Source organism: Camponotus vicinus, unplaced genomic scaffold (assembly GCF_025532165.1).
Source record: "Camponotus vicinus isolate PSW18456_S1 unplaced genomic scaffold, iyCamVici1.0 SCAF_1, whole genome shotgun sequence".
Taxonomy (NCBI): Eukaryota; Metazoa; Arthropoda; class Insecta; order Hymenoptera; family Formicidae; genus Camponotus; species Camponotus vicinus.
Genome location: NW_028141945.1, coordinates 31,423,759 through 31,444,926, shown reverse-complemented (window position 1 = coordinate 31,444,926; position 21,168 = coordinate 31,423,759). Strand labels below are relative to the sequence as shown.

General features: G+C 43.0%; 2 protein-coding genes across 7 annotated transcripts in view; one reads left to right on the top strand and one right to left on the bottom strand.

The window, feature by feature from the left end:
- Positions 1 to 21,168, bottom strand: part of Spz5 (spatzle 5 Toll-1 receptor) — a 124,457-nt gene that overhangs the window by 45,378 nt on the left and 57,911 nt on the right. The gene's annotated exons all lie outside the window — the stretch shown is intronic.
- Positions 9,047 to 21,168, top strand: part of LOC145960571 (uncharacterized) — a 167,730-nt gene continuing 155,608 nt past the window's right edge. Inside the window, exons 1-2 of one of the 2 annotated variants that reach the window (XM_083080162.1) lie at positions 9,047 to 9,434; positions 9,532 to 9,880. The gene's annotated coding sequence lies outside the window, so the exon portion shown is untranslated. Of the gene's footprint in view, positions 9,881 to 21,168 lie in introns of both variants that reach the window. The other variant, XM_083080155.1, reaches the window with a different exon arrangement.

The window sequence follows — 21,168 nt, the reverse complement described above, 5'->3', positions numbered from 1 at the left end:
TTTTATCTTACAGTTAGCAAACGAGTTAAAAACGTTTGTGAGCGACCGTAAACTGTACGATGGTACAAGTAGTAAAAGATGGGATAAACGTTACGTATCCGACTGTTTATCCGGCGAAAACGCGCGATAAAGATTCCGCGGCACTATACCGATCGTTTCGCAAAATCGTGAAATATTCTCGAGTTTCGGGGCGAATTGTACTTTGGAAGCGCGTTTACTGCGCGTGAAACGAGGCCTTAGCGATGGTTCTGAATTTTACAAAATACATCTGCGATATACCTACGTCCTCCTCTCCTCTTTCTCTTCGTGGCGCGAGCACACTTTCGCGTTTCGGTGGAATATGAGACATTATGGGGTCGCTTTCTTTATACCGAATTACAGCAGAGTCGTTCAACCATCTCACGCGAGGACGTCTCTGAGACTTGGATATATTTCTCTCTTTATTATATATAATTTTTTTTTCCAGAATTTTCCAAGTATAATGCAAAGTTATGCCTTTGGACCGATGGAATCGCACTTTATCTCATCTTCCGATCTTTACATACTTTCTAATTATTCGCTCTCTCTCCTTTTCTCTTGTGAAAAGTAGAACTAAAGATGCGACGTAGGCGGTGGAACGCCCCAACGGGAACTGATGTAAGACGAAATCGCCAGCGAGAAAAACGTGAGCCTGTCGGATCGGGAATGCGTATAGGATTATGGGCAGGCGGACAAGAAGAAGAACAAGAAGGTCTCGGTGAAGTCGGCCTAAGGCGTTTGCGGGTCTGAGCGTTCGGCGCGCTCTGTACTTACCGCGAAATGAATCAAGTCGCTGGTTCCAAGGCGGGCAGGTGCTTATTACTCACTCGTACAGGCCACGTTCGCCACCCTCCCACACTCCTGCCCCCTTCCTCCCCTCGCGCGGAAACCTCCCTTGCCCTCCGGCTTTGGCTCGAAACTCCTCCTTTATCGTTCGCGCCTCGAATATCTCGGAAATCTCTCTCTCTTCCTCTCTTTCTTCTCTCTGCCGATTTCCTCGTCGCAAAGCTCGCGCGATTATCACGCGTGAGAATTAATGCTCGTAGTCCAGCGCAAACTTCCCGCGGAAATTCCAGATTCCGATTCCGATATTATCGCAGATACCTGCAACCGTCCTGTTCGATGCCAAGATTTCCGCGCGATTGGAAAGCCATTTACCTTTTCCATCCCCTCCCTCGTATCAAAAAGTAAATCAAATTCGAAATTCTCGTCGAGAGAAATTTCTCCCCCTCTTCTCTTAGGATTGGTCGTATAATCGCCAAAGGGTGCTTCATCGGCGTCTTCAAATTTCCGCCCGCGACACGCTAAGCTGATCACAGAGGAGCCTCTGTCGCTCCGAGTCTCCTTTCCGAATGCTAAAGTGTGGCTTAAATGGAGTAACGTAATTAGCCGTTGGTTGGCTTTTCTCGCAAATGCATAATACCGGCGCACGCGTGAAATTTCCCCGTTGCGGAGTTTGTCGTGCGGACCGTCGGAGCGTCTGGAGCAAGGAGTCGAGAACGAGGGGGATGAGGGACGTGTTCCTAATGGCGGTCATCTCGAATACCCCGAGGCGGCTATTGTCTCGGTTTATGCCTTCCTTGCGTGCGTATATATATTGCATTGTGCGCGTTGCAACAACCTTCGGCCATGAGCACCGAGACGACAAGTATCTCTTCCGTCCCTGCGACCTTTCGATCGACAATTCTATCCCCTATATTTCGTCATTTTAAAGAAGCGTGTTTCAAAAGAAAATTAATACATCGATTAATACATCGCGTATCATGTACACTTTCTACTTTAACGAGAAACACCTGCATTTATATATATCGAACGGGTATTTCTCGGAAAGTCGATAATCTAGGGTCCAAGTCAGATTCCTCCGCTTAATCATAAATAGCAGCTGCATTCCTGTTGCCGGCTTGACAATCACTCGTAGCACGAACGACCAATCGCGCGAGGTGTCTTCGTAGCGATGCCGACAGAGAATCGCAGGTGTGCATAATAGAGGTTCGAGCTCGCGTGAGAAATTGCGCTTACGGAATAAGCATCTTTCCTTCGTGCGCGGTCTTCCTTCTCCTCCTCCCCGCAACCGGCGCCCGGAGGGACGATCTCGATCTCTCGAACTATCATCCACGCTTGCATCCATAACGGCGATGCGTACGTATACGTATGGTTGTAGGTGTATATCCCTCTATCGAGAACGTAGTCGCGCGTAATAACTGCGAACGGTTCGTTCCCGGCGTTCCCGAGATCAGATTAGGGACTCCGGGCGTATTAGATCCTCGTGAATGCGGCGCGCCGAGATCGTATCTCGGCCCGACGCTAAAGAGGAAGCGGTTTCCGCTGCGACGATCGGCCCCTCGCGATCGTCCCCATAAAGCGCGCGATTAACCATCGCGCGGAGATAGAACGCCTCGAATAATTTCACCGTACAATTCGACGACTCGGGCCGCTAAGGAACTGTTGTTTCGAGAATCCTGAAAGAGCCTGACGAATTCCAAAGAGAAACATCCGGACAACTTTGATGTCTTACTTATTGTACGGGTCTGTATATTTTACAAGATTCGACTGTTTAAAAAATTATAATCAGATATATTTATTTATGCCGAAAGAAGTCAATTTTTGCAGGGCAATTTTTGTAGAAATAATTTCAAAGTATTTGAAGTAATTAAGTGTGACGACGGTTACTCCGCGAAAGCGAAGCATGTCGGGGAGTAGGATGGCTTTCGTGCAATGTCTAATCTTATCTCGTTCTCCTGCTCGTCCGTCTCCTCGCGCGGTGTCGTTGAATCACTCGTAAATCGAGCATGCCGAGAGAGGCCCCTTCATGGGTTGTTCGCTTCGAGAGAATCGATTTCGCTCCCGTGTTTGCGGGATTGCATCCCGACAGGATCTTCCGCAGCAAACCCTTCAAAATCGCTCTTTGACCGCGCGCGCTTCTCGAAATCCTCCCCATATCAGATTCTCTCGAGAAGAAAGAGAGAGAAGGTGAGAGCGTGCTAGACAGATCACTGGACAGATTGCCAGCTTTCGTCCAATAGCTTTCGGGGATTTCGAAAAATTAGCACAAAGTTGCTCTCGACCGTCGTCGAGCTCGAATTAAGGTATGTTATTATATTTCATGCATCAGTGTCTTAATATTTTTTAATATTTTCGATATAATAACATAAATGTGGTATTACATAATCGACAAAAAATGCCTTGTAATTTAGACATTTTTAAAATATTATATATATGTGCATGTATGTCGTGACACTTGTCTTTTAAAATATATATATTACTCAACATAGTCTCAAATTTATTTTTGACAACTTCCCCGACTATGCGTATTTCATATACCTGTGTTTAGGTACTTTAGCCAGTCCCAATGGGAGCTCATGCTTCATGTAAGGAATCTGACGTGAGTTCCGGCTATGAAGATGTTCTTCGGCTTGCGGTATCAGCTTCCCGTTGCTTCACGAAGGAAGGTAAAACGACGGATCAGCCGAGTCGCGTTGCGCGCCTGCATATTTCATAACGGCTGACACAATTTCCGCGCCTTTGAATCCCTTCGGGGTCCCCTGTGCGTCGCGTTTGCGTTCCCTAAAAATTTCAACCAAATACACTCCATCGAGCCGTCGTTGTTGCAGTCGGTGGATCAGAAGGACCCGCTCGGCGCGAATTGTTCAACCAAGTGCTCTCCTTGCACTGCGCGTTCATCTCGCCCACTTCGAGCCAAAAAAGCGAAACGACTCGGTGCAGCGACACAATAACAGCGATAACCAAGCACTGACGGAAAAAATATGTTGAGAAAAAATCGTCGAGTGAGTGAGACGAAGCCGTAACCAAGCGCGAATTTGACAATAAAGCTCCGTCAGAGGGAGCGGGGAAAGAGAGAGCGAGAGAGAGAAAATAGCCGGAGGCGAGTTTTCACATTTAATTCGCGCTCGCTGGAACAAGGGATGGGAAAGGGAAGGGAGAGGGAGGATAGGAAGGCTCAGGGATTAACGTCGCGAAATATCACGAAAATATGTAAATATATCGAGAGACAGGCAGTCGAGCGGGCAGCGGGTGGTAGGGTTGAAGTGGGATGAAGGTTTGAGAGGGGTTTGCAGAATCGAGTGGCTAGGGGTGATAGCGGGGTAGATGGGAAGTGAGCGGAGCTTTCCAGAGCGTAGGAGGCCCATTGAAAGATTAAAAAACTCGCTCGCGTACATGTCGAATCTATAGTACCGGACCCTTTTTTGTCTCACTCGCTCTCTTTCCCTCTTTCTCTTTCTTTTCACGTGTAAGCGGAACATCGCGGAGAAAAACGAAAGGCAATGACGAGAGGCTCGGGTATTTAACTACAAAAATGTTTCCTTGACAACCGTCGGAGAAATTGTTTTCTTGGATTTTTATCGGATGAATATCATGTATTTATGATTATGTATTCAAACGAGTTTTCTTAAATCCCCCTCGACGATACATCGATTGATTTTTCAGCAAATGATTATCGTCGCATAGAGCATTTTTTTCAAAAACACCTGCCATTAATATAAAAACTAGTAATATGATTGTACTATTGTACAACTACATGGATAAATACGTGGGCGAACGCGTGTGGAACGTAAGTAGGAACAAAAAGCGAAGGGAGGATTTTACTTGATTTTAACTCCCGTAACCGGCTAAGCTCGGACATAACACAGGTAGAGTCTATTGTTCCGCGCCGTTCCGCGAAAGAAGAGCCGGCAGAGACTATCGGCTTAGTTCTCGCTTTGAGATTCGCCGAGATTTGGAGAACGCTTAATGCACCATGAGCGGGATAGGAGCACTTTTCAGACTCTGCAAGATATCCACGAAATTTTATAAGCATTAGCATTAACATTTTTAAATGCCGTATTAATACGCGAAATTTTTCAATGGAGAACAATCGATCTCAATGTATCCACGATTGTAAAAAGATGTAATCTCTTACATTCTATGTTAAATAACGTGTGAAATAAATATAAATGTAATCATTGGTGTAAAGTGGACAGACTTTTGTCGGTCGTAATTAAGCAACGCGTAATCCAATTTCAACAATGCAATTATTCACAGACGCAGAACGTTATTTGAAGGTTGCGATGTATAATAGATGCCTGATGCAGATTCAGCCATGTTGGGAAACCAAATACAGTTGACACAGAAAATACAGTCGTATAGGGAAATGTAAATAAAATCAATATTTTGTACTCGCGCAATGGAAACAAAATTTTCCCATGGGATTTATCGTGATTTATCGCATCGTCAAATCAATGCGAATTTTGTTTCCCGTCTTTAAAGAACTTTCATGACGAGATATAAAAGCGTTCCCTTAATAATTAAATAAAGTGAATAAGCGACAAAAAAATTGTCTAAACAATTTGAAATAAATACGCATTAATTCTCATACACGTATTAAATTTAAAAGATACGTGTTTTTTTTTTTAAATCTCTGATACGTATAAAGATGCTGATGTATTGCATGTATTTTAAATCTGAATGCAAAAAACAAAACGATACCAAATTCCTTTCCTCTTTACAAATCGAGGCGAGAGACTTTGAAACAAAATTAATATAAATTTAATGAACGCGACAATTCGCAAGTATCAATGCCGATCCGCGATAGAGGGCCTTTTATAGCGTGCGAAAAATGACGCGCGCAGAGGAATACGGAAAATGATTCGATAACCCGATCAATCGCATCGGACAGATCGTTCGTTAGGCCACGCGTTACTGTCGGCTGGCCGAATCGCGAATAACCAAAGTCGGTACAAACGTGATTGAAATATAACACCGCGTGAGTTTGCTCGCATCATCCAGCCTTCGGCGACGACGCGCGATGCGCGCAAACGTGCCGCGCGCTCGTCAAAGTGAGACCCTCTGGCGTTTTTTACGATATATCCCGGTCAATTTTTCTTTATTCGGGACATATTTTGCGTGCGACGCGCCGAAATACTGCCTCCCGAATGTTGACATCGCGTGTTTCGGCGGCGGCGGCGATATCCCAAAGGGAATCGCGATTAATTTATTCGGCCCGTAATGCGACGTCGCGGCAAAAATGCGTCTTTCCGTCCATCGGACATTACGATTCGGTAATTAATGATCGCTCGTATTTCGTTCGCGAAGAAGGGACCGACTGAATTTTTGCGGGCAAAATGTTGCAAAATGTTAACTATGTAACCTGGTATCGATCATTAACGGGAATTATATACGCAACCTGTTACAATGGTGGCATTTTTCTGATCGATAACAATTCTACTCGTAAATCATTTCAATTATTTCACGTTTGTGAGAGAGCGCTATTGCAACGTACTGAAAATTATTTCTAAATAATGCGCCTTCTTTATCATCTCGTTTGATGGCAACATCTCGAAGAAAGGGCTACACGCGGCTTAAGTAAAGCAACGCGGCGGTCTCGTTAGCTCAAAAAATAACTTTGCTTTGCTCCTATCTCCTACCCCACGTGCTGGATATCATTGTTGAACGGCACGGCTCGGCTTATTAGAATAATACACCGTCCGCGTGTCGCGGAGGGGAACGATGGCCAGCTAAATACGGAGGTAATTGTTCGAGGGATTGTTGTTCCAGGTTATTCTTATGTAAATCTTGACCAAGCCAGTTTGCTGGAAGTGAAAAGGGGGAAGAGAGAGCGGCGGGGGGGAAGGAGGGGACGCTACAAAGAGGGAGCAGCGTGAAGAGGGATACTCTGCCCCCTTTCCTCCTTTCTCTCATAAGCGCCTACGAATATTTGCACGGGGTAATTATTTCGTCCCCCCCATCCTCGGAGGAGAAAGCCGGATTTCCGCCAGGGAGTTTTCCGCGTGTTATTTCGCTCTTCTCCTCGTTATATCTGCCATTGTTCTTTCCCTCGGCGATTTCGGGACGACACTCGGCCCTGATCGAGCACTCTCGGATCGCGCGAACACTCTGGAATCGCTCTTTTCACGATTTTCGGACGTTTTAATGCCGGACCGGACTCCTTCGCGCTCGATGTTATAGCGCATGGTGCGGATTTAATCCTCGCTTAGGATTTCGCTGCCGGTTTTTTGCCAGTTTGCCTTAAGAGCCATCCGATTTCCCGTGCATTTCGCATGGGAAGAGCTTAACTGAAAGAGTTCAACTTCCGTCAGTAGTCACTTTTTTTTATCCTCATTTACATTTACATATCATATTCGCAGCTTCCGATAAAATAGTATTTTAATAGGTATTGTTCTTCGCAATAATTATAAGATAATCGTATAATTTATTCCGTATCAACAACATTGCACGTGCATAAAGGAACTCGTGCGAAAATGAAAAATTAAATTGATGCATCTCATCAAGAATTTGCTTTTCTTTCTTGCTTCATTTTCTATTTTTATGCCTTTTTTCACATATCCTGCTTGCAATTAAAACAAATACGCGATGATATTTCGCAGATATATATAATCGATAGAAAACCGACTTTTTAAAAAGAGAGAAATAGATGCCTTACGCATAATAATAATAGACATTTAATTGAAAACTTTAATGCTAATTTCGTGTTTTATAGTGGCATTTCATTTCACGATAGAAATACCATTAGCCTAGTTAAAAATTGACACGATCGTAAATAAGAACGCAGAGACACGCTTTCGCGGATCAGATAATCCACTATTGCGAAGGGTTGGGTACAACTCGAACGAGCAAAGTCGATTACCTTGGACCTTACGTGGGCTTACCGGAAGCCCGTTGAACATCAAAGTACCGTACGCGGCTTCCTGGTTAATTAATTTTCCCTGTTACACCGATCTTTCCAAGCGTAGTCGTTGTAGGATGTCATACGACTGCAAAAATTGCGACTATAGGCATTCTTATATTTATATAGCGACGTACAATATTCTGCTGCTTCTCTTGTCCATCTAAAGTCTTCCTTCAACGTTCGAGCATGATGAGAATGAGCTCAACTTCTTAAATATTACTATAAATTAGTCTTGGCCAATTAGAATACTGAGACGTTTAATCTCATGTTAGATAATTACATTTGACATGGACTTATCGAATTGATTAAGGCTATTTTAAGCAAGTACTTTAAACTCATCTATTACTAAGCTCAGACTTTGATCGAATGAATCTATTGGAATCATTAATCTTTTAAACTCATGATACTAATCTTGTGCTTAAAATATCTCATGATAGATGAGTTCTATTAGAAAGAAGATTGGAAGATCTCGACTGAGAGCAAGATGACTCGAACAGCGGCCCGCTCCGATCCTGCTCCATTCTTCAGAGTCCATCCGCGGGGTCACCTTAGCTTATTTCCCGTTTGTCCTGTCGCGGAAAGAGTATGCGGAAGCGAGGAAAAGCCGCAGGTGCAGAGAGGCGGAGCGACTGGCGCAAGCGCAGGTGCAAACCACACCTCCGTGAAGCAAAGCAGGGAGGAGCGAGATGAAACACCATTCGTGATGCTGTCCGCGATTGGCGACCCCGTTCACCTGCTTGGTCTCGTGTTCCATTCACCCCCGCGTCCCTTCCACCTCCTTGCAGTTTCTGCATCCACGATGGTATCTATTAATGTATTTGTATGACGTCACATTTATCGTCTTTTTCCCTATCGGAGCTGAATGCCTCGCGACGACGTCCTTGCGATTAATGAAGTTGCGAGTGGACGATGACTCGATGGATCCCGCTGACTCATCGGTTGCCATCATTATGCGGCGAGTTTGCATTTTACACTTTGTACACAAGTGAATGACTTTGTCTCTCCCCTCATTCGACTCTGTCGAATTAATTTCGATGAATAAACGTGAATCTTCAGGGAACGACAAATGTTTCTGATGACAATCTACCTACAATGTCTATCTATTGCTGATCTAATCCGCGTCATTTTCTTTCTTCAGATCATTTTTTTCCATCATCAGTCGTACTCGTGGAGACTATTAAAGGGAGAAGAATTTGAGAACTCGGCATCTCGCTCCAATACCTCGACGACTTGTCGTGGTTCCTGCCCCACTTCCTGAGCCAATATCTAAAAAGCCTTCAGTCTGCTGGTGGATCTCGCTAGATGGCACCTCGCTGACCTACCGCGGCTCCTCGCAGTCGATTCGCGGCTCTCCGACCGCACGGTCGTCCGCAGCAGGCGCGAATTCCGTCAACACGCGCCGGCCACACTCGACTCCTACGGTCCAATAACGCTGAAAATTGCTAGACGAGTCCTCCTCGGCCCTGAAACTGCGCGCTGCTGGAATCAAAGAAATCCTCTCGAGACGTGCGCTTCGTCAGTCACAAGCAAGCAGCTCGTGGAGTCACGTGAGAGTGTCGCCGGTGTGTCCCGCGCGACCACGAGGTGCTCGATCCTCGATCATCGAGAACATACTCCGATATCAAAGACTCGTCAGGTTTAGTCTCTCGACTGAACGAGTGTTTCTCGCAGAGAGGTGTGTGCGTAAATCCCTTGTACTGTCAAAAATCAATTCTCCAAATTTGTTAATCCCGTAAGCGAAGTATGATATCTCTGACTATTTAGCATTCTGATTGGGAAAATAAATTTTGCGAGTAATTTCTAAACTGTTTGGGACTGTTTCTCAATAGGATCCATCATCGTCATGAATGTGAGCGGCAAAACTAGTCGAAGCAACGTCGTTATCAATAAGAAGAATTAAATAAATATAATATATATATATATATATAAAATTTAATGAGATATTTTCTTGATCAATCGTTTCCGTTTTCATCTTCAAAGTTAGATCGTGATATTTAAAGGGCCGAGGAGATAGAGAGCCTCGAGTATCCGATACATTCTCGATATGGATGTATTAAAATGTTACGCTCGTTATCGTAGCCGTCAAATCGCAAAAGCGCAGCCCATGAGTGAGACATAAGACCTGAGGATCACTCGGCAGTGCGATCGTCTGGATCATCTGGATCCTACGAGGCCGGAGTGAGTATCACAAAAAGAATGTCAATAAAATATTTATTACGTAACTTTTGCACAACTTGCACACACAATTTATACCTTTCTGTTTGTAATTCAAAAGTTATATTACTCTAATTATAACGAGTGCAAAAATATGATTCAGATATATTATTTAATTTCACATACATATATGGGTATGTGAGAGAGATATACGCATTTCTAGTTTATAAAAAATATTTTTATTATTTAAAAAAAATGCGAAAAATGTATTTGCATGTTTACTCAATAAATATCTGCACGTAAAAATAAAAATTTTTATTGAGCTAGAGGAATTATGTACTCTTTATTAGTCGATATTTGTTAAAAAACAAAAGATAATGGATTCTGCGAAAGAACGCACGTAAATGTTTAATTAAAGGCCCATTTAATTTCGACGAGCGCTATAATTTCGTTTATATTACGCGCGAAATGTTTCCCCTCGGATTCCTCGATATTTTGCGATAAACAGTTTAAAAAAAAATGTGATGCGTCGAATCGAGCATGAGGTTGTTACGCTGAAATACTAATGGAATATCATAACTAGCGATATCAAAGCATTTTTTCCTCAGCTACGATTTCGCTCTCCAACGTGCGCGTATGTATGCGTTACGTATATATCGAAACTTTGAATGTACGATAAATTAGCGTAGCACGAATGGAATGCATAATAAACTAATTTAACTGCGATTGATCTTTCATAACATATAATTATTCAGAATATTTCTCTTTTATATCGTAATACGAAATATTTTTCACAGATACATTAACGTTTTTTTTTCAAGTGTGCTCAAGTGTGCGGGACGAATTTTTAGATAGGTCGCGTCACTGATTACGTGTCGTCTCGTTACTTCGATATACCGCATCTAGATCCTTATCAGGGACTATCCGCTATCCTGCCGGCAACAATAGACACCTGCGGGTCCCACCGGCCGATTCAGGTACGGCAATTTGAATCGCGATTTTTGCAAGGGGGCAATTTATTACACGGCTGCACGAACGGCGACAGTAAAAGAAGCCGGCGAGCCGCTCTCTGGTGGGAGGATAATGAAATTGCAATCATCGTGTGAAATTTAATATTAATCCCGGATGTAATATGGAGAGGGTGCAGGGGCGCTCAACCGCCGCAAGAATGTTGTCTGTTATTCGAAACTGGACGTTGGACAAGCGCAAGCCGCTTTCGCGAGAGGAGGAACGAGTATCCAAGCAATTAACTCTGTCATGTGCAACGTCCGTGTTCGTCGAAACTTTTTCATTACTCAAATGAAATATCTGTATACGTATATACATGTATATACATATATATATATATATATATATATATATATGTCTATATTTATATGTATGTATGTATATGTATGTTATATATGATGTATGTATATATATATGATTCTCTATTTGAGTGAAGGAACACTGCGACTGATACGAGCGCTTTTTAAGCGGTCGAAATGAATAGAAATTATCTGTAAAATATTAGACATTTCTGATTAGATTTTTTCGTCGCTTTGTGAATAAAAGTAGGAATTCGGTCGAATTTAATTGGATTTCTGTACGATATTTTATTTAATGTACCGTTTGATGCAAGGAGAAAAATTTGCGTTTTCGATAGCTTCATTTAATGACAATTTAGTGACTGCGTTTCTTTGTCACGCTTCAATGCAACGCGGTTGTAAAACTTAGAAATTATATCGCGAAAAACAAAATGTAAATCTACACGCGAAGGTATTTTCCGAGAGACGAAAGCATTGGGTTGGGCACCACAACGAAGTTTAAGTGACGAGCATTCGTTAAAATATTAATACTCGACTTTTAATGAGAGCTCCTCTCTTATAGAGTGCCTGTGCCCTCTGCCTCGTTCCCTTTAGACCCTTTTCCTTCACTGTCTTTCTCCTCTTTCTCTTTCTCTCTCTCTCTCTCTCTTTTTCTCTTTCCCTTTCTCTCTCACGATCCAATAAACGCTGCCGAGGAATCTTGATTCGCGAACTTTGCCGCGACTTTTTTCTTCCCGAGCGTTTCGGTTGGCGATCGAAAATCAAAGTCCCGCAGTTTTCCTAGTATGTTCAATTAAATTCTTAAACCGCTTTGTCTAAATCTTTCGTGGCGCAAAGAAATTGTTTCCGTATGTACGTATACCGTGCTAGAGCACAATGGCAATCTAAGTCTTAATTAACCATAAAGCTTTGAAAATAGTTTCTTTGAAAGCTGAAGAGAAAACCTGATTGCTTTTGGTATATTGATCGTTAATTTAAATTAAAGTATAAAAAATCTAATTAAAACGTGGGGGAAAAAAATCAACTTTAGAAATTTATATAGTAATTAGCGAAATTACAAGTCGCAATAATGAAATGTATCCTGAATCTTTGAAACAAAAAATTGTTTTTAATCTTATTTTGACAGTATGAATTCTCTGCATTTCCCTCTCTTGTTCTCTTCCTTTCCCCTTCGCTCTCCGTCTTTCTCTTCCTTTCCTACTCTTCCCTCTCTTTCTCACTCTCTCTCTTTCTCTCTCTTTCGCTCCTGTTTCTACGGCGCCATCGGCTATCTCATTGTTAGTCCTGTGCCACCTCCTGCTGCAGTTGCTGGCCTAATCGCGGCAGGACGTTTTCGCGCCATACGCACCACTGGTGGCGCCTTAACCCTACTGTATAAGAGTAGTAAGCCCCGGTAAAATTATTAATATTGCTTTAAATATTTTTCAAAAAAGGCTTTAAAAGGTTTTACATAAATTTTCAACAAAATCTTTTATCACTCTTGTATAGAAAATATTTTTCATATTTTCCATTCATTCTCACACGTACAAATTTGAAAATCTTAAACAATTTTTTATTACCAAGTTTTCTCGACTGTCAATCTAATAAAAGAAACTCGATATGATTTTCAAATAATTTAACAAGCTGAATATACCGTTCCACCGAATAAACGTTTTTAGATTTAATCAATAATCTTGCACGCGTTATAATTGGATAATTTGTGTATATTAGCAGATTTGATGAATTTTCGAAAAAGTCGAGGAAATACGACGCATAGGTTCGGGGGTTACACCCGAGGAAGTTTCTAAGAGACTATCGGGCGTAATATATTAGATTAATTAATGTAATCCTAATAGAACGATCTCATCTTGACGCACAATATGGTCTACCCGATATCACGAGCGTCTCGACGTCCCCGACGCGTGCATGCGGCAGCTACCTGTAATACATGCACGCGACGTAAACGCATACGTTGCCACGGCGTGTATTACTGACAAGATAGGTCGAACAATGGCTTCCATTACGGGTAGAGGTTGCCCGAGTTAATGGGCAAATTGTCTGCTAAGTCATTTAAAGGGGTAAGCCTGTACGTAGCGAGCTGCAACCTCTTCGCGATCGCGTCGACAATCGATGCGGTTAAATCGACGTAAGAGCTCCAAGTATCTTCTAAGAATGTGTTATTGATTATCTGAAATATTATCGAGCATCTCGCGATAACCCCTTTATATATCGGAAAATATATATCTATATCCTTCTAAAACGGTATCGCGCAATCTCTGCGATTTATAGAAGATTGTGAGTTGATTTTTTTTTCCTCTACTACTACTTACCACGTAGTAATAAAGGGTAGTTTTTCGAAAACTCTTATTACGCAAGTTTAATTTAATTTCAATTGTGCCAAAGCTGTCCAATCTTTCGAATCGCTAATCAAGATTAAATTTCCGTTACGAGGAAATGAAACCCCCGGATTACGTAAAGGACGCGAGATCCCATTGTTCTCTCTCTTTCTGTATACACCTTTTTCGGTGAACCTAATATAATCTTCGATCTTGTTGCCACGAGCCGTGCACGATAAAACAAGCTTGATACGCGCGCTGCATCGCGACTATCGAGCGGTTCTGAGTCACCGAACACTCGCGGGTGCGCGTGCACGTTAATTAGCGGAATTAAATACAACGAGGGCGACCTTGGCGGGTTCATCGCGCGCGGAGAGACGAATTCGCGCGCGCGTCCGCCTCCGCGTCCGCTCGCTCGCTCGCGCGCGCCAGCGCGATTTCGCGCCGCGATCCAAAAGTGTCTTTCTCCAAGGGTTGTAGAACATTCCCACTAAAATATAAAGTGGCTTTCGGGGTGGCATAGCAATAGGGTGCCTATCGCATGCATTCACCCAGGGACGCAAACGTGGGGGTGCTATTGATCGACCGGGGAGCCAGTCAACCCTCTCGGCCCTACACGCGCGCGTAAACGTTGCACATAAAATCACACACGTACGCGAGTACCAGCACGACCCTACGCGTCTCTGGCCGAGGCCGAAACGCGCCGCGATGTGCAGGCTCCTTTCGAACTATCGAACTTTAACGGCAATTTGGTAATTTTTTGCAAAATTTTAGAAGAAATTCCAAGACGAAAATATAAAAATACTTATATATAGGATAAACGAAGACCTCGACATTAATTTTTAAATCGTGCAACGTCGTTCTATCGCGACATGTCGTGAATCGTGACGAGAAATCAAGGCGGAAAAGGGATTCTTGAGGAAGTACAACTTCAAGAATACATAAATTGATCCGTGCTATAATTGAATTCGAGAAACAAATCTATTTGCTCAATCTTATATCTACGTAAATTAATTTTTCGAATATTTTTAAATATATATTAATTTTTTATAAATGAAATATAATCTATATGTTTCGATAATCACATGTACATGAAAATAAACATTCTTAATAATGTTACAACGAATGTATAAGGATGCATAATCGCGACGTAACCTTCATCTTGCGTAGATATCCATTTAATCTCGCACCACAGTACACTCGCGAAAATGTATTTAATCTATATTTAGCTGTGCTATCTCGAATTGCATCATTGGTTTGTATCTTGCGTCGCAATCATCTCGCGTCCCGTTATAACGGTGACAAATGTATTATTCTAGCGCATTTTGCGACTCAAAGAACATCAGTGAGTAAAAGCAAACCAGGTTTGCACGCACGCACGCACGCACGCGTGCGTTGACGAAAAAGGCGTCATTCTCGCGTATCTCAATGTTTTAATCTCTCCGGCTCGGATTTCCGGCTGCACAAAAGGCCGCGGGCGTCCCTTCGGTGCAGTCGGGGGTGGCTCTCATCCCGCCTGGTCCATAGGGGAATTTTCACTTTGGCTCCGGGAACGAGCCGCGACGATGGTGATTTACTTAATGAGAGGACTGAGGAGAGGAGGGGGAGAAGGAAAGAGAACGTCGCTGAGGGGGTGGAAGAGTTAAGGAGCGGACACGCATTGTTTTGGCGAGGGCGAGAGAAGAGTGAGAGAAAGTGTGTCGAAAAACAATGGCCCAGCATCCGCTCCCTCTTCGTCTTGATGAAAACGTGACCCAGTAGAATTCTTACGTTGATAGTACAGTCGTCTATCTTTCCAGGATAGGACCTCCTTGTCCCTCTCCGAAAAGATTGCGTCGTCAAGTTTCGTTCGTTTGCTCCTTTGCTTGTTTATTACACGGTTTGTAACGATCCCGAGAAATGAGAAAATTAAGAAATTATCGTAATTATCGAATAAAGAAATTATCGTAATTTGTAATTTGTAATTTTTTCAAACTGACCAGGATGTATGGCAATTTTGCGTTTTACAAAATCGAGAGAATCCTTATTTTATGAATATTTTATTTTGGCATCCAGTGATTCTGTACCTATTTCCCTGTCTATCTTACTTCTCAACCGCCGTTTGCGTGTTTGCACCCCGCCATACCTCCTACATCCCTGCCCGTTCCCTTCGCTCACTACCTCTCACCTTCTGGATTTGATTGAATTTTTTCCCGAGGAAGAAATGTTTCCACCAAATGAATCCGTCGAAATATTGCATTCCGACAAGCACGATCCAATTTTTCGTTTAATAAAAGAGAGCATCTCTCTTCCTTGCCTTCGTCGCGAGCTTTCCGTAGTTGTTGGGCGCTCCTTTCTCTCCCCCTCGCCTCCCTTTTTTCCGTTCCGTGAGATTTTTCGACTATGCCTTTTTCAGAAACGCTTTTCCAGAAAACGCATTCGATATTCTCGCATGTATCGCGCCCTAGCAAAAAGCTTATACTTAAAACTTACGGTGTTCGCTCAATTTTTACAAACGGGAAATTGTTCAAATTAATTAACTTTGATATTTTACTTGCTGAATACATTTTTACAATTTAAAAGCTGCAATCTTTCTTCGCATTTCAACGTTGAACGCAAATGTATTGAGCTAATCTATCAAGTTGTTAAGCAAACTGTTAACTCCCCAATTAAGCGAAATCAAATTAAATCGCGCCAACAATTCGTGCTGTCGAGTCGCACTGCAAATGGCTCGATATAAACTCGTCTCGTCCTCTTTTTCAGTCCGAGTACAGTTTCTCTCTTCTGGCTTTTTTTGTTTCCCGGTAAAATAAGTTGGACCTTGGCGTATAGTTAAAATAGTGCCGGTCGCGGAATGTGACCGCGGGTGGACGCAATTTATTTCGCCGATATAAATTTAGACCGTCGTTGAACTTCCCCATAGAAGTTATTTAATTTCACGCGATTCTCAAATCTCTTTTGGGTCCTCCGGGACAGCGGATTGGTCATTTCGCTGACCCCTCGGTGCCGCGAAATTTACTGCCTTTACGAGCGAGAAGAAAAAACTCTTGATATAACGAACGTAACACGGAACGTCAGCACCGACGTGGAAAGGGATGGAAGGAACGGGGAGGGGGATTACGCGTGATTCGCAAGGTGCACGTGTGAATCGCTAAACACTCGACTTGCGCAATACGGGGAAAAATATCTGGCAGGAAAAATGTTATCCGAATCGCAGTTACGGTCGCGCGCGAGCGGGAGATCAGGGGGAGACAAATAAATCGACCATAGGCAATTATGCATGTATATCGGATGAACGAGCGAGGGAATGGGTCAGAATGGGAGCGGAGGGCTAGAGGGTGCCTGAAAAGGGACGAATGGTTAAAATCCAGCCGCCATAATGACCCCGCGATATGCAGCGCGAGTGTACACAATGACGGCGACCATATACAGCAAAAAATCAGCATGCCGATTGGGATTTCGTTTAATTAATTTTTTAATTACAAACTCATCGGAATGAGAGAGAGTTTCCGACTGGCGCGGACGGCGGTATTTTATCGACCGGTTGCAGAATTTTTGATGTGATTGATGGCCAGCGCGGGGAAAAGGCGGGGAGAAGAGTGCAAGGACGAGGAAGCCCGGGGTACGATCACGATTATTATTAATTTTACAGATACTATTGGTTATATCGTTTATATTTATTCAGTACTACTGGCTACCCGACGTTCGTATTTGCCCTCCCGCCCATTGAGTAAGGGGACGGGGGAGGGAAGAGGAGGGAAGTTGTTCGCGACACAGGGCGGGGAGAGGGCTGTGTTTACAAGTCCAAAAAGCAACGATGATATGCGATATTAAAATACAAGGTAGATTAAAACTGCAAAATGTGTCGGTTCGATTAATAAAAAATAACCCTACGTGAAAAAACAATCGAGCGCGTGTTTCGAGTTCGCGTTCTTATTTTAGTATTGGGCGCGATCGTAACAGCGCTATTATTTGTACGAATTGAGTGCTTTGTTTAGTGTGGAAAATCAACGGCGAGCTTTTACTCACTGCGAAAATTAAAAAGTGAGAGAGAAAAGTACGAGTGTGGAAGAGGAAGAGAGAAAGAGAGAGAGAGAGAAAGACATTTACTTTTGATATTTTATTACAGTTAATTATGCTTTGTTATTGGCATTTTTGATATTATTCAAAATTTAAGAACTTGCAGAATTAAAAAAAGATATCATCTCCTTCCAAGCTTTCGGAAAAAAATAAAAAGTTGTTTCTAATTATCATCATAAACGATATACCCTCTAAAAAGAGATTCAATTTTTGCAAATATGCTTGTCCTTCTCAGCGGTAACAAATCAAGATGATGCAAGAAAATGAATCGACTAATAGAAAGAATGAGAGAGAAAGGAAGAAAGAAAGAGTGAGAGAAAGAAACGATATACGCGAAAATCCAGCGCTATCCTATAACGACTACCTTTAGGCGTATCTCCGGCGGGTAACAGCAAGTACAACACCAACTCCATTCAATCTAATACTTCTAGGGGGGTTAGCAACAACCATTTGAACTCACACAGCCAAAGGGGTCGACACGAACGTGGCTAGGGGCAGTTTAATATCGGATAATTGAATCCGAGCTTCCCCTTCCTCCTCCCACGCAGTCTCCGGCTTGCTCCCGTCGAGAGAGGAGAGAAGGATGCGGGAGTCGAAAGAGGAGAGCGAGAGAAACGGAGAGGAAGGAAGGTACGCGGGGTTGAAGTGGAAACTGGACAGAACCAGCTACTACCTTCTTATTGCAACTGTGCTAAATAAGAGAGAGAGAGAGAGAGAGAGAAAGAGAGGAGAGAGAGAGGGGGAGAGAGAGAGAGAGAGGAAAGGAGTTTGAGAAAGCGAGATGGAAAGATGCATCCGGTCATTTCCTAATTTCTGATACGGGCCGTTCCGAAGATCGGATGCGAGGAACCCCTCCCGCCTTTCCTAAGTAACTTCATCTTTGGATGGGAGAAAGAGTGCGAGAGAGATAAGCTTATTACACTCGCGTAGTGCAATCTTACTTGCGGCAATAAGAGCAAATTACATCCCCAACTTTCTCTCTATCTCTCCTATTATAACTCTCTTGTTTCATAATAGGCGATTTATTCTTCTACATGCCTCGAAATATAAATATATATTGACAACTGCAATGTATATGGATAAAACTCTGTTATTGTGTAAATAAAATAGATTGTATAAGTGTGTGACAGATCGCGAGAGTTTGCCAAATGTTTGATTAAATTCTTGAAATTGTAGAAGCTTTTAAAATCTGTCGAATTTTTTGAAAAACCTATATAATATATATGTATAGATTGGTTTTTTTAGATCGCACGTGGAATAATTTACGAAAGGAACGGGTGAATGTGAGATGCATATTCAGGCGCACTGTAAGCGAGCGTCGATTAAAAACACCAAATGTCGCTAGAACGGCCGATAAATAACGCCTCGTCGTTAGAGACCTTTCGATCTACCGAATGAAAAAGAATGGCCGCTCTTAATCGCTCTTCCAATCGGTTAATGCACCGTTCGCGGTGGCGCGGTTAAGCTAAATAAATGGACTCTGTTCTGCGTTTGGTCCTCTCTCTTCCTAATTTCTACCTCGTTTCTATCTTCGTTCGGCTTTTTCCTAGATCGCTGCATTACTAGATTTATTCCTAGACCCATAGATTTCTAAATTTATTTATTTCGAACAACACACGACGCACTCGGAAAAATCCCGTTTTTTTACAGAAAGTGCGAACAGTCGGAAAAAATGTAATCGATCAAAGCTCTTTAAATTCCAATAAATGGCTTTTCGATATATCAATATTGAAACTTTTGCTGTGTGTTTGCGAAACGTGAAACGTGCGTTACTTATACGAAATATCCCTGTAATTGCATCCTATAAATATTTGTATCAGCGAATAGACACGTTGATTGCTTGCAAGCTGCGGCTTAATTAACGTCACGTTAACAAGAAAGTTATCGTTATTTAATAACGTCGTGCGTTAATTACCGGAAATTCCCTTAAAAGGGTTCTTTTTTATCTATAACTTCATTAATTCAAGCGGGACGCATATCAGAACTTTCGCGGCGAGTTTTGCGTTCGTTTGTTCGCGATGCGTCTAAAGCCCTCGCACTCACGCGTTCACTTATCACTTGAGCGTTACAAACAACTATCCTATGAAGTGCAATGAATCGAATAATGAATTTGTATTCCGCCTGTGTATTCACAATATTTGTTCGTGAGTTTGCCGGCAAAAGCTATTTCAGCGATTATTTTCCGCTCAAAAAAGCTCGCGAAATAAGCCTGAAGACTTTGTGTATGAGAGAGAGAGAGAGAGAGAGAGTGGCGTCGCGACCGAGCGAGCGGTTTAATATTTTTTTAATTGCCGTGTTAGCTCCTGCTTTTTGCAGTAGCGCGTAATTAAACTTTATGTCGAGCCGTCATATTTGCATTCCATTTAAACTCGCCATTCGAAAATTACGAAATAAGGGAAACTTTTGATTTTATGTGCGCGCGTCGCAGTTTTCAACGCTCGTGAATCTCTGGTGGCGATGCTCGACGCACGATAGAATTATAAACTTAACGCAACGAGTCGCGATGTCGCGCAAGACACGATACAACGGTATAACGCGCAATGCCATGAAAGATTCGATCAAATTTGATCGAATGATGCAACTTAACTGACATCATTTTTCTCGTTTTTCGAAGCAACCGATTTGGTCAAAGTATTTGAAAAATTGGCAAGATGTACGCGAGGAAAAAAATGAAGGGTGCGTGGCGAAGAGGCGGCGCAACATCGCATTCGAACGATTAGAACTATCTCGGGACGGGAGGAAGGACGATCACGGTTTCGTGTAGACTTAAGAGTGCAGGCGACGTGAAAGTTCATTAGAGGCAGCCCTGATGGACACGTGCATTAATCAAGATTTTAATTAGCACCGCGTGTAACTGCGCTCTCGGCTAAAAACTAAACATACCCCCGTCGTCCACCCCCACCCGACGTACCCACTCTAACTCCCGCTTATAACGGAGCCCGGGCTCGTAGCTAGAACTAGAGCCAGCTCTAATTAGAGCTCTTCTCGAGGCTCGAAGATTAAAAGCCAGGCCTAAGTGCCGGCACGATGCGCGTACTCCCCCTCCCTCCCCCTCCCCCTCTCTCTCTCTCTCTTCGTTTCCCTCGCAACCTCGTGTCGTCTCCCTCGTCGAGCTCGCTGCCGCTACTCGCTCGCTCTATCCTTTTTTTTCTCCATGTTTCTCTCTCTTTCATTCCCTCTTTCCCTTCCTATGCCGCTGTTTCGTTCCGTTTAATAGCAATCGGCCATTCGCGAAATGCACGAGACGGAATCTCGCGAATGAAAGAGCGAGAAATCTGGGGGCTCTAGGAGAGAGGCCGGTTCGATAATCGGATCGAGACTGTGTCAACAAATACGATTTAGTTTCGAAAAGTAGCATCGATCAGCAAATCAGTCTGTTTCCCTTTGAAAGCATCAATCCGTACTTAGCGTGAACAACTTTTTCCTTCATTAGTTGCGTGCGAGTTTGTCGTGTTGCGTCGTAAAAGATTTCCTTCCATAAATTAGTATGTCGTAATTATTCGACATTTTCAAAGAGAAAAAAAAAGAAATGAATTTCCAGGCGCTTCTCTCCTCGTCTGAAAATTTCGCGGGGCTCTCGAGAGAAGAGGCTTCGGAGGCCTCAGCTTTGTGTCGTGAGATGAAAAGTGAA